Here is a 13,377-nt window from a genome sequence, read left to right on the forward strand (position 1 = left end):
ACCTTTGTGTATGGTGTTAGGAAGTGTTCTACTTTCATTGTTTTACATGTAGCTGTCCAGTTTCCCCAGCATCATTTATTGAAGAGTCTGTCTTTGTTCCATTGTATATTCTTGCCTCCTTTGTCAAAATTAATGTATCCATAGGTGCATGGGTTTATCTCTGAGCTTTCTATTTTGTTCCATCGGTCTATATTTCTATTTTTGTGCCAGCACCATACTGTCTTGATGACTGTAGATTTGTAGTATAATCTGAAGTCAGGAAGGTTGAGTCCTCCAGCTCCATCTTCTTTCTCAAGACTGCTCTGTTTATTCGGGGTCTTTTGTGTTCCCCAAAGCATTGTGAAATTTTTTGATTTCTGTGTATTGATTTTGTATCCTGCAATTTTGCTAAATTCACTGGTTAGCTCTAGTAATGTTCTGATACTATCTTTAGGGTTTTCTAGCAAGAGAGTTCCAGAAAAACATCTATTTCTGCTTTATTGACTATGCCAAAGCCTTTGACTGTGTAGATCACAATAAACTGTGGAAAATTCTGAAAGAGATGGGAATACCTGACCACCTGACATGCCTCTTGAGAACCCTATATGCAGGTCAGGAAGCAACAGTTAGAACTGGACATGGAACAACGGACTGGTTCCAAACAGGAAAAGGAGTACGTCAAGGCTGTATATTGTCACCCTGCTTATTTCACTTATATGCAGAGTACATCATGAGAAATGCCAGGCTGGAAGAAGCACAAGCTGGAATCAAGATTGCTGGAAGAAATATCAATAACCTCAGATATGCAGATGACACCACGCTAATGGCAGAAAAAGCCTCTTGATGAAAGTGAAAGAGGAGAGTGAAAAGTTGGCTTAAAGCTCAACATTCGGCAAACTAAGATCATGGCATCTGGTCCCATCACCTCATGGCAAATAGATGGGGAAACAGTGGAAACAGTGTCAGACTTTATTTTGGGGGGGCTCCAAAATCACTGCAGATGGTGATTGCAGCCATGAAATTAAAAGACGCTTACTCCTTGGAAGGAAAGTTATGACCAACCTAGATATCATATTACAAAACAGAGACATTACTTTGCCAGCAAAGGTCCGTCTGGTCAAGGCTATGGTTTTTCCAGTGGTCTTGTATGGATGTGAGAGTTGGACTGTGAAGAAAGCTGAGCATTGAGAAATTGATGCTTTTGAACTGTGGTGTTGGAGAAGACTCTTGAGAGTCCCTTGGACTGCAAGGAAATCCAACCAGTCCATCCTGAAGGAGATAAGTCCTGGGTGTTCATTGGAAGGCCTGATGCTGAAGCTGAAACTCCAACACTTTGGCCACCTCATGTGAAGAGTTGACTCATTGAAAAAGACTCTGGTGCTGGATGGGATTGGGGGCAGGAGGAGAAGGGGACGACAGAGGATGAGCTGGCTGGATGGCATCACTGACTTGACGGACATGAGTTTGAATAAATTCTGGGAGTTGGTGGTGGACAGGGAAGCCTGCTGTGCTGCGATTCATGGGGTCGCAGAGGGTCGGACCCAATGAGCGACTGAACTGAACAGAACTGATGTACACTATCATGTCATCTGTAAAGAGTGAGAGCTTTATATCTTTTCTGATCTTGATTCCTTTTATTTCTTTTTGTTCTCTGATCACTGTAGCTAGGACTTCCAGAATTATATTGAATAATAATGGTGAAATTGGACACCCTTGTCTTGTTCTTGATCTTAGGAGGAATGCTTTCAATTTTCCACTGATGAGGATAATGTTGCAGTAGGCTTATCATATATGGCTTTTGCTATGTTGAGGTAGGTTCCTTCCAAGCCCATTTTTTGAAGAGTTTTTAAATTGTATATGGGTGGTGAATTTTGTAAAAGGCGTTTTCTGCATTGTTGAGATGATCATATGACTTTTATCTTTCAATTTGTTATTATGGTGTATCACTTTGATTGATTTCTGTATATTGAAGAATCCTTGCATACCTGGACTACACCCAGTTTGATCATGGTGTATGAGCTTTTTGATGTGTTGCTGAATTCTGTTTGCTAAAATTTTGTTGAGGATTTTTGCATCTGTTTTCATTAGTGATATTGGCTTGTAGTTTTCTTTTCTTTCTTTTTTTTTTGTGCTGTCTTTGTCTGGTTTGGTATCAAGGTGATGGTGGTCTCATAGAATGAGTTTGGAAGTGTTCCTTCCTCTGCAATTTTTTGAAAGAGTTTTAGAAGTATAGGCCTTAGCTCTTCTCTAAATGTTTGATAGAATTCTCCTGTGAAGCCATCTGCTCCTGGGTTTTTGTTTTTTGGGGGAGTTTTTGATCATAGCTTCAATTTCAGTGCTTCTAATTGGGTTGTTCATAGTTTCTATTTCTTCCCTGTTCAGTCTTGGAAGATTGAACTTTTGTAACAACCTGTCCATTTCATCTTATTGCCATATTTATTATTCATAATATCTCTTATAATACTTCGTATTTCTGCATTGTCTGTTGTAACCTCTCCTTTTTCATTTCTAATTTTGTTGATTTTTTAAATGTTTGTTGATTTTTTATTCTTCTCTCTTTTTTCCTTGATGAGTCTGGCTAAAGGCTTGTCAATTTTGTTTATCTTCTCAAAGAACCAGCTTTTAGTTTTATTAATCTTCACCACTGGTTCTTATATTTCTTTTTCATTCATTTCTGCTTAGATCTTTATGATTTGTTTCCTTCTAGTAATTTTTTTTTGTTTTTCTTTTTCCAGTTGTTCTAGATGTAAAGTTAGGTAGTCTATTCGATGTTTTTCTTGTTTCTTGAGGTAGGATTGAATTGCTATCAACCTCCCTCTTGGAACTGCTTTTGCTGCATCCCATAGGTTTTGAGTTGTCATGTTTTCATTGTCATTTGTTTCTAGAAATTTTTTGATTTCCCTTTTGATTTCTTCAGTAACCTGTTGGTTATTTAGAAATGTGTTGTTTAGTCTCCATGTGTTTGTGTTTCTTACATTTTTTTTTTCCTTGTAATTGATATCTAGTCTCATAGTATAGTGGTCAGAAAAGATACCTGATACAATCTCAATTTTCCAAAATTTACTGAGGTTTTATTTATGACCCAAGGTATGGTCTACCCCGGAGAATGTTCCATATCCACTTGAGAAGAAGGTGCATTCTTCTGCATTTGGATGCAATGTCCTGAAGATATCAAGGAGACCCATCTCATGTAATATATTATTTAAGACTTGTGTTTCCTTATTAATTTTCTGTTTTGATGATCTGTCCACTGGTGTGAGTAGTGTGTTAAAATTTCCTACTATTATTGTGTTACTGTCAATTTCTCCTTTTATGTCTGTTAGTGTTTATCTTGTGTATTGGTGTGCTTCTATGTTGGGTGCATAGATTTACACAATTGTTATGTCTTCCTTCTGGATTGATCCCTTGATCATTATGTAATGTCCTTCCTTATCTCTTGTAATCTTTTTTATTTTAAGGTCTATTTTGTCTGATATGAGGATTGCTACTCCAGCTTTATATTGCTTCCTGTTTGCATGGAATATATTTTTTCATCCTCTCAATTTCAGTCTATATGTGTCTTAGGTCTGAAGTGGGTTTCTTTTAGACAGCATATATATGGGTCTTGTTTTTGTATCCATTCAGCCAGCCTGCGTCTTTTGGTTGGAGCATTTAATCCATTTACATTTAAAGTAATTATTTATATATAGGTTCCTATTGCCATTTTCTTAATTTTGGGGGGTTTATTTTGTAGATCTTTTTTCTTCTCTTGGATTTCCTGGCCATATAAGTCCCTTTAACGTTTATTGTAAAGCTGGTTTGGTGGTACTGAATTCTCTGAACTTCTGTTGTCTGAAAAGTTTTTTATTTCTCCATCAGTTTTGAATGAGTTCCTTGCTGGTTACAATAATCTTGGTTGTAGATTTCCCCCTTTCATTGCTTTAAATATATCCTGCCAGTCCCTTCTGGCCTGCAGAGTTTCTGCTGAAAGATCAGCTGTTAAACCTATGGGGTTTCTCTTGTAAGTTACTTGTTGCTTCGTCCTTGCTGCTTTTAATATTCTTTCTTTGTATTTAGTCTTTTCTAGTTTGATTAATATGTGTCTTGGCATATTTCTTCTTAGGTTTATCCTGCATGAGACTCTTTGTGCCTCTTGTACTTGGTTGACTATTTCCTTTTCCATGTTGGGGAAATTTTCAACTATAATCTCTTCAAAAATGTTCTCATGCCCTTTCTTTTTCTCTTTTTCTATGATGCCAATAATTCGAATGTTGGTGCATTTGATATTGTCCCAGAGGTCTCTGAGACCATCATCAATTCTTTTCATTCTTTTTACTTTATTATGCTCTTCAGAAGTTATTTCCACCATTTTATCTTCTAGCTCACTGATTCGTTCTTCTGCTTCAGATATTCTGTTATTGATTCCTTCTAGAATATTTTTAATTTCAGTTAATTCTGTTGTTTGTCCCTGTATGTTTATTCTTTAATTCTTCTAGGTCTTTGTTAATTGATTCTTGCATTTTCTCCATTCTGTTTTCAAGATTTTTGATCATCTTTACTATCATTATTCTGAATTCTTTTTCAGGTAGTTTGCCTATTTCCTCCTCATTTATTTGAACTTCTGTGTTCCTAGTTTGTTCCTTCATATATGTAGTATCTCTCTGACTTTTCATTATTTTTTTTTTAAAACTTATTTTGATTGAGGTCTCCTTTTCCCAGACTTCAAGGAAAATTGAATTCTTTCCTTGAATAAGGTTGAATTCTTTCATCCTTTTGGTTTCTGCCCTCCTAAGGTTGGTCCAGTGGTTTGTGTTAGCTTTGTATAGGGTGAGATTTGTGCTGAGTTTTTGTTTGTTTTTCCTCTGATAGGCAAGACTGAGTGAGGTGGTAATCCTGTCTCCTGATGATTTGGTTTGTATTTTTGTTTTGTTTGTTGTTTAGATGAGGCATCCTGCACAGGGTGCTATTGGTGATTGGGTGATGCTGGTCTTGTATTCAAGTGGTTTCCTTTGTGTGAGTTCACACTATTTGATAGTCCCTAGGGTTAGTTCTCTGTAGTCTAGGGTCTTGGAGTCAGTGCTCCCACTCCAAAGGCTCAGGGCTTGATCTCTGGTCAGGAATGAAGATTCCACAAATGGTTTGTTATGCATTAAGTGAGATTAAAACAAATATAAAAAAATGAGAAACCAAAGATGAACCCCAGAGAAATGGTAGTTACAAAATCAGGGAAATAATAATGAAAATAATGGAATATACTAATATACATATATACCCATTAGCAAAGTGAAAACAGTCCAATAAAAATAAAGCACAGTAGACTGACCCAGTGAACAAAGGAAACCAATAATTATATTTACCAGTTATGAACAAAACTAACTAAAGTACAAACTGGAAAACAAAACTAAATCAAGGTGCCAAGTGGGGAATAAAGCAATGAAAACAAAACCAACAAATATATTGAGAGGAAAGGAAAGAAAGAAAAGAAAAAATGAATGGAAATGCTAAGTTAAATAGAGGTAGGTGAAGAAGATTTATACACATTAAAGATTAACTGCAAGGGGAAAAGAACAGTAGGAAAGGCAAACAAAGGAGTAAGTGTAGAAAAAATATAACAGGTTTTAAAAATTAAAAATATAAAAAAGAAAAAAGAAAAATAATTTAAGAGGAAAGAAAAATGAAATCTCCACAGAACTGCAAAAGCCCATCATAGAGGCAGAGGTTTACAGCAACAATAAAAAGTGTGACTGAATATACACCTAGACATATACACCCATAAGCAAAATCAAAACAGTCCAACAAATATAAAGTACAATAGATTGACCCAGTGAACAAAGGAAACCAAAAATTTTATCCACCAGAACAAAACTAACTAAAACACAAACTGGAAAACAAAACTAAAGCAAGGTGCCAATTGGGGAATAAAGCAAGGAAAGGAAAACTAATGAATATGCTGAGAGGAAAGGAGAGAAAGAAAAGAAAGAAAGAGTAGATGTGCTTAGTTAACTAGAGGTAGATAAAGATTTATATATGTTAAAAATTAAGTGCAAGGGGAAAAGAACAGTAGGAAAAGCAAACAAAGGAATAAATGTAGAAAAAATAACAACAGGTTTAAAAAATTAAAAATTAAAATTAAAAAGAGAGAGAGAGAGAGAAAGGAAAACTCCACAGAACTGCAAAAGCCCAACATAGAGGTAGAGGTTTATAACAACAGTAAAAATTTTGACTGAGGGGAAAAAAAGGCTAAAAAGCTTAATTGGATTTCATAGTGCCAATAGAATTGACAACTACAACAGAGGCGGAAAAAAATGAAAAAAGAAATCCAAAAGATTCTACAAAGCAAGTCAAAACATAAGAATAATAAATGTTTTTCTCGAGTCACTGCTGTCAGAGTCCTTTCCCTCGCTGGGAGTCACAATCCACCTCGCCTTCCTAGGATGCCCTCCAACACTGTGCTGGTCTCTGGACCTGCTGTGGGGACAGCTCAGATTCTAATCCGGTCCTACTCCTGTGTGTTCTCTCCTCCAATGTCCACAGCTATCAGAACTAGTGCGCTTTCTTTTGGGGGAGCTCTCAGTGACCCTTTATCGATTCCATGGACACAGAGTCTGCTTTGTTGATCCTGTGGATTTAATCTGCAGCTTGTACAGCTGGTGGGAAGGTTTTGGTCTTCTTCCTTAGTCACTCTGCTCCTGGGTTTCAATTGCGGTTTTATTTCCACCTCTGCCTGTGGGTCATCCACTGGGGTTTGCTCCTGAGGCTGCCCTGGAGGACTTGGTTTGTCCCTGTGAGGGCCGGGTGTGGAGGTGGGGCAGCTGCTTGGGTGGCAGGGGTTCTGGAAGCACCAGGTACTCAGGGGAGTCGGCGACTAGGGAGCAGGAAATACAGTGCTCTAGAAGGGTATGGCTACTAGGATTGTCCAATACATTCCAGTATTCTTGCCTGGAGTACACCCCTGACAGAGAAGCCTGGCAGGCCACAGTCTACAGGGTTGCAAAGAGTTGGACAGGACCGAAGCGACCCTGTGTACGTAGACATGAAACTTTTTTTGCCTCTGGCAGCTCTGCCCCAGTAAGAGTTGAGTGTGAAGGTGGCTCAGCTGTTTGGCTTTCGGGAACCCTGGAGGCTCCAAGTGTGCAGGGACACAGACTGCCTCTGCGGCAGGAGTTATGGCCCTATCAGAGTGCTTTTTTCAAGCCTCTTGTAGCTGGCGATCAGAAGGCCTCTTTGGCACTCAAGCCTCTTTCTCTGTAGCTCCGCCCACTCACGCACTTAGAGGGCTCCCTTGCCTGGGATCCTTCTCTGCTGTTCGGTGCATCACGAACATAGAGGCCCCCCCCACGTCCCTCACTGGGGCCCTACTCTGTAGATCAGCACGTCAGGCACTTAAAGGGGCACCCTGCGTGGGGTCCTACTCTGTAGATCAGCACGTCAGGCACTTAAAGGGGCACCCTGCGTGGGGTCCTACTCTGTAGATCAGCACGTCAGGCACTTAAAGGGGCACCCTGCGTGGGGTCCTACTCTGTTGTTCCGTGTGTCAGGCATTTGGTGGGCCAGTCTCTCTGTTCAGCTGCTGATGCTGGCAAGTGGGGAGAGAGAGGCTATGGTGATGGCTCCCCCCGCCTATGCTTGACTCAGCAGTATCGCCTTGCTGACATGGCTGTCCGGCTTTCCTTCACAGGCATTTCCCCCCACAGTCTCCTGCCTCACAGCCCCTTGATCCTTCCACAGTCAACAGCAGCCCTCGCCCTGGGGTTGCTCCACAATCCCTAAACTCCAGCTCCCAGCCGCTGCACCTTCCAGGGGACCAGCATTCCTGTCCAGGGTATGTATAGCTGCAGCAAGGACTGTCTGATTCTCATTCCATTTAGGCAGCCACAGATGAGCTGTTTCACTGTCAGCCTTAATTGTTTATCCTCTGACTCAGGCAATTGCCCAGATGTGGGGATCATACCCCTGCTTCAGTTCCCCCACCTGCCCAGGGCAGGTTCAGTCCCACTAAAACTCCTAGTTTTCTCCCTAGTTCTTTTGTCTTACTGAGTTTTGAGTGGTTTTGAATATTCCTTTTCACTAGTCAGGCACTCCTGTCCACTCTCAGCTGGTGTTCTGCATGCACATCTGTGTCTGAAGGTATATTCCTGATGTACCCATGGAGAGAGATGTACTCCACGGCCACCTACTCCTATGCCATCTTGTTCTCCTGATTTTGCTTTTTCAATTTATTTTAAAAAATCGATTTGGCTATTATGTCTTCTGACTGGAGAATTTAATTCATTTACTTTAAAGTAATTACTGTTAAGGATTTGCTATTGCTATTTTATTGTTTTCTTACTGTTTTGTAGATCCTTTGTTCCTTGCTTCTCATGCTGTCTTGTAATTTGATGAAGTTTTTAGTGGTATGTTTTGACTTTATTATAAGTTTTTTCATATGTAGTGGAGATTTCACTTTTCTGGCTACTCATACAAAAATTATTTTATGGTTATTACATCCTCTTTTAAGCTGATAATGATTTAACTTGGATAATTACACAAACTTTATATTTCTCACCTCCCCTCAGAGTTTAGGTGTTCAATATCACAATTTGCATCTCTTTTTGTGTGTACAACAATAAATTATTGTAGTTGGTTTTTTTTTTTTTAAATGTATTTCTTTTCAAATTTTTGAAGTAGAGTCGTGAGGAATTTATGTACCATTGCAATGTTAGATAGTCTGACTTTGGTTATATATTTACATTTACTGATGAGTTTTACATATTTGTATGTTTCTATGATGTTAAGTAGCATATTTATTTCTTCTTGAAGAACACACTTTGGAATTCCTTTTATGGTGGGTCTAGCAGTGCTTAACTTCCTCAGCTATTATTTGTTTGGGAAACTCTTTATCTCTCTTTCATTTCTGAAGTACAGCTTTGCTGGGTGTAATATTCATGGTTGACAGTTTCAGTTTTTTTTTTTTTTTTGCTTTCAGAATGTTGAATGTATCATCCCACTCTCCTGGCCTGGAGTTTCTGCTAGGGAAAGCCACTGATAGTCTAATGGGGTTAGTCCTTATATGTGACAAATAATTTTTCTTTTTCTGTTTCAAAATTCTCTTTGTCTTTGAATTTTGACTAGTTAATTGCAATGTATCTCTGTGTAGCCTTTTCCAGGTTCAACCACTTTGGAGTCTTTTGAACCTCATGAATGTGGATGTTCATTTCACTCCCCACCTTTGGGAAGTTTTCAGCCATTATTGCTTAAATACACATTCTGGTCGTTTCTCTTTCTCTTCTCCTTTGGATTTCCAAAATGTGTATGTTGTTTCCCTTGATGGTGTTCCATAGTCCTGTAGGCTTTTTTCACTCTTTTTTCTTTTGGTCCCCTGACTAGATAATTTTAAATCACTTTTCATCTTTTTTTTTTTTTTTTTCAATTTGCTTGGTCAAATTTGTCTTTGAAGCTTTTTATTTAGATATAATAAATAGGTCAAAAATGATTTTAAAGTGAGTCTTTTGATAATAAAAGTCACTTAAAAATGTTTTATTTTTCACACAGGAAGTTGCAAGATCAGAATATAATATACAGCATTCATATATTTGGATTCATCTGTTAACATTTTCGCCCATTTGCTTTCTCTATTTCTCTAAACAAAATTTCTAAGCCATTTAGTTATCTCTAAATACTTAAGTATGTGTTTCCTAAGAGATGGTGTTCTCATATAACCTTCAGTATAATTATTCACTTAATTAAATTTAACTGTTTTTTCTAATGTATTGATCATATTCCAGTTTTGTCAATTGACCAAATAATGTTCTGTATAGCATTTTTCTTGCAGCATTACAGGATCCTGTTTGGGATCAGGTATTTCATTTAGTTTCAGCATCTCGTTAGTGTCCTTTAATCTAGAACAGTTTGCAGATGCTAGATTGCATAATCACATGTGCCAATTTTTCATAATAAATCTTTTCCCTCTGTCTCTTTTCTCTTTCTCTGTCTCTTTCAGCTTTTAAAATACAATACTTATTTTGGGTTTGCATAAATATTTTCTCATGGCTGAATTTGGGTTGCATATTTTAGGTCAGGATACTAGAAAAGTGATATTATGTGCTTCTTAAGGCATTACACCTAAAAGCATACAGAATTCATCTATTCCTCAATGCTGATATTGATTTTATTTTTTTTTCCATTTATTTTTATTTGTTGGAGGCTAATTACTTTACAATATTGAAGTGGGTTTTGTCATACATTGACATGAATCAGCCATGGAGTTACGTGTATTCCCCATCCCGATCCCCCCTCCCCCCTCCCTCTCTACTCGATCCCTCTGGGTCTTCCCAGTGCACCAGGCCCGAGCACTTGTCTCATGCATCCAACCTGGGCTGGTGATCTGTTTCACCCTTGATAATATACATGTTTCGATGCTGTTCTCTCAAAACATACCACCCTCGCCTTCTCCCACAGAGTCCAAAAGTCTGTTCTGTACATCTATGTCTCTTTTTCTGTTTTGCATATAGGGTTATCATTACCATCTTTCTAAATTCCATATATATGTGTTAGTATGCTGTAATGTTCTTTATCTTTCTGGCTTACTTCACTCTGTATAATGGGCTCCAGTTTCATCCATCTCATTAGAACTGATTCAAATGAATTCTTTTTAACGGCTGAGTAATATCCCATGATGTATATGTACCACAGCTTCCTTATCCATTCGTCTGCTGATGGGCATCTAGGTTGCTTCCATGTCCTGGCTATTATAAACAGTGCTGTGATGAACATTGGGGTGCACGTGTCTCTTTCAGATCTGGTTTCCTCAGTGTGTATGCCCAGAAGTGGTATTGCTGGGTCATATGGCAGTTCTATTTCCAGTTTTTTAAGGAATCTCCACACTGTTCTCCATAGTGGCTGTACTAGTTTGCATTCCCACCAACAGTGTAAGAGGGTTCCCTTTTCTCCACACCGTCTCCAGCATTTATTGCTTGTAGACTTTTGGATAGCAGCCATCCTGACTGGCGTGTAATGGTACCTCATTGTGGTTTTGATTTGCATTTCTCTGATAATGAGTGATGTTGAGCATCTTTTCATGTGTTTGTTAGCCATCTGTATGTCTTCTTTGGAGAAATGTCTGTTTAGTTCTTTGGCCCATTTTTTGATTGGGTCATTTATTTTTCTGGAATTGAGCTGCAGGAGTTGCTTGTATATTTTTGAGATTAATCCTTTGTCTGTTGCTTCATTTGCTATTATTTTCTCCCAATCTGAGGGCTGTCTTTTCACCTTGCTTATAGTTTCCTTTGTTGTGTGAAAGCTTTTAAGTTTCATTAGGTCCCATTTGTTTATTTTTGCTTTTATTTCCAATATTCTGGGAGGTGGGTCATAGAGGATCCTGCTGTGATTTATGTCAGAGATTGTTTTGCCTATGTTCTCCTCTAGGAGTCTAGGAGTTCTCCTAGAGGAGAACATAGGCAAAACTCCTGATATTGGTTTTAATCATTTGGTCATGATGTTGTCCAGTTTTTCCATTCTGCACTAACACGTTTTCCTCTTGTAACTCATCTAATAAGCAATCTATAGAGACCAACTTAAGACCATGCAAATATCCCACTTCTTAGAAATTTCCCTGTAGATTTTGCATCTAATGATGTTGCCTGCAGTTCCATAGCTGGTGGTGAGCAGAGCCAGGTTCCAATACAAGTGTCTGGTTCTGGGACATGTGCTGTTTCTGGATGAAGCCCTTGCCTCTATCCATTCTGACACTTGTATTCACAGCAGTCATATGGCATTAGACCACCCCAGACATTTATTTGAGTCCATACTTGGAGTGACTCATACACCTGGAAGTTGTATTAAGATCCAAAAAGCATTTGTGAAGAACCCAACAGAGTGAAAATCCAACACCTCTTCAGAAAGCTCTAAAGGAAGCTTTAGTTTCTCCTCTTTAGTGAACTTGGTGAAAGCCTTCAGTAGAAAGAATTCCAGTTCTGTAATGGTCAGCCAGTATCTTCTCCTCAGATCTCTTGTAGGTGCCCTCTGCTGACATATCCCACCTTTTATCCAAGCCCTTATTAATACTCTCAGAAAAATCTTCACATGTCTGTGCTTGCACATCTTTCCTAAGCTCACCATAAATGAGTTTTACTTTCACTAAGGATGCTTGATTTCTTTCCCATAGATTCTTCAGAAGATATTGGCATTTATTACTTCATCTGGTTAATATCCTCTCCCCCACTGGACATGCCTAGAACTGCCTCACCCTCTGTTCCCTGGCAAATCCATTTAGCAGTCAGTATCACTTCTTGATTGGGCTCATATCTGAAGTTAGAGTATGGACACTTTCTGGCTAACACTGATAAATCTCTCCTGTCTCTAGTACCTAACACCAAGTACTTAGGCTGTGCCATCCTCAAAGACATCAACCAGTCTTGGAGAAGGTCCTGTAAGGAAATGACAATAGTCATTATCACTTTCATTTTGGTGTGTAGTGTAGTCTAGAAACCATTATGCTAATTTGACTTATATATGTCACAGTTGATCTTCATGGAAAATTTGCAAGCTAAGCTCAGTCTTCTGTCTATACAGATAAGGAAACTAATGCTCAGTGACATTGAGCTTTTCTTAGGTAACACATCAGAGCAGCTGGTATTTGGGTTTGGTGTGTCAGACTCACATCTAGCCCTTTCCACTGTGTCTCCCAGGTTGAGATGTTTGGATTATGTTTCAATAAATCAATGTCATTCCATGCCATCAGCTATATTAATGAAATTCTGCAGAAGTTAGTGTACTTACAGTAAGTCTAATTTATGGTCTTTTAGATTTATCTATAATCTTGAGCTTCTCAATATTAATGTGTTAGGAAGAGGTTGAGAAAATTCCTGCCATGCACTGTTGTACCAGGAAGGATGAACATAAAAAACTATAGTAACTAACTATAGAGTTATAATTTTTATTAATGAAATTAGAAGTATACATATTCAATTCTCCAAAAGCATTGCTGATTTCCAAGTCTCATTTCAATCACTAGTTAATAAAAACATGTTTTAATATGCTGGCAGGAAATTGATACTATTTCCAATTTGTGCCATGAAACAAATAATATGTGGAAAGAAATAGAGGTATCTCATTTCAGTAATAGAAAAATGGATTTTTGAAAGTTCAGATCATTAACAAGAGTAATTTTCTTATAGTAAATTTAACACTAGCTCACTCACTGCAAAACTTTGCCAGGGAAGACCTTTGAAACAAAATAAAGATGTAACATATTCTAAGAGTTGTCTACCCCAAAAGCAGTTGTGTTTGTGGGTCCAGGTCAAGGCCTGGAAGGTCACTGCATACCAACCCATGGGTCTTGTTTCAAGAGGATGGAAGGGCAGGGACCATGTCTGGCTGAGGACACTGCTTTTTTTTTTTTTTTTTCCAGGTGAGAGTGAGTGCTCTGTTTGCAAGCATGGC

The sequence above is a fragment of the Dama dama genome, chromosome 33 (assembly GCF_033118175.1).
Source record: "Dama dama isolate Ldn47 chromosome 33, ASM3311817v1, whole genome shotgun sequence".
NCBI lineage: Eukaryota > Metazoa > Chordata > Mammalia > Artiodactyla > Cervidae > Dama > Dama dama.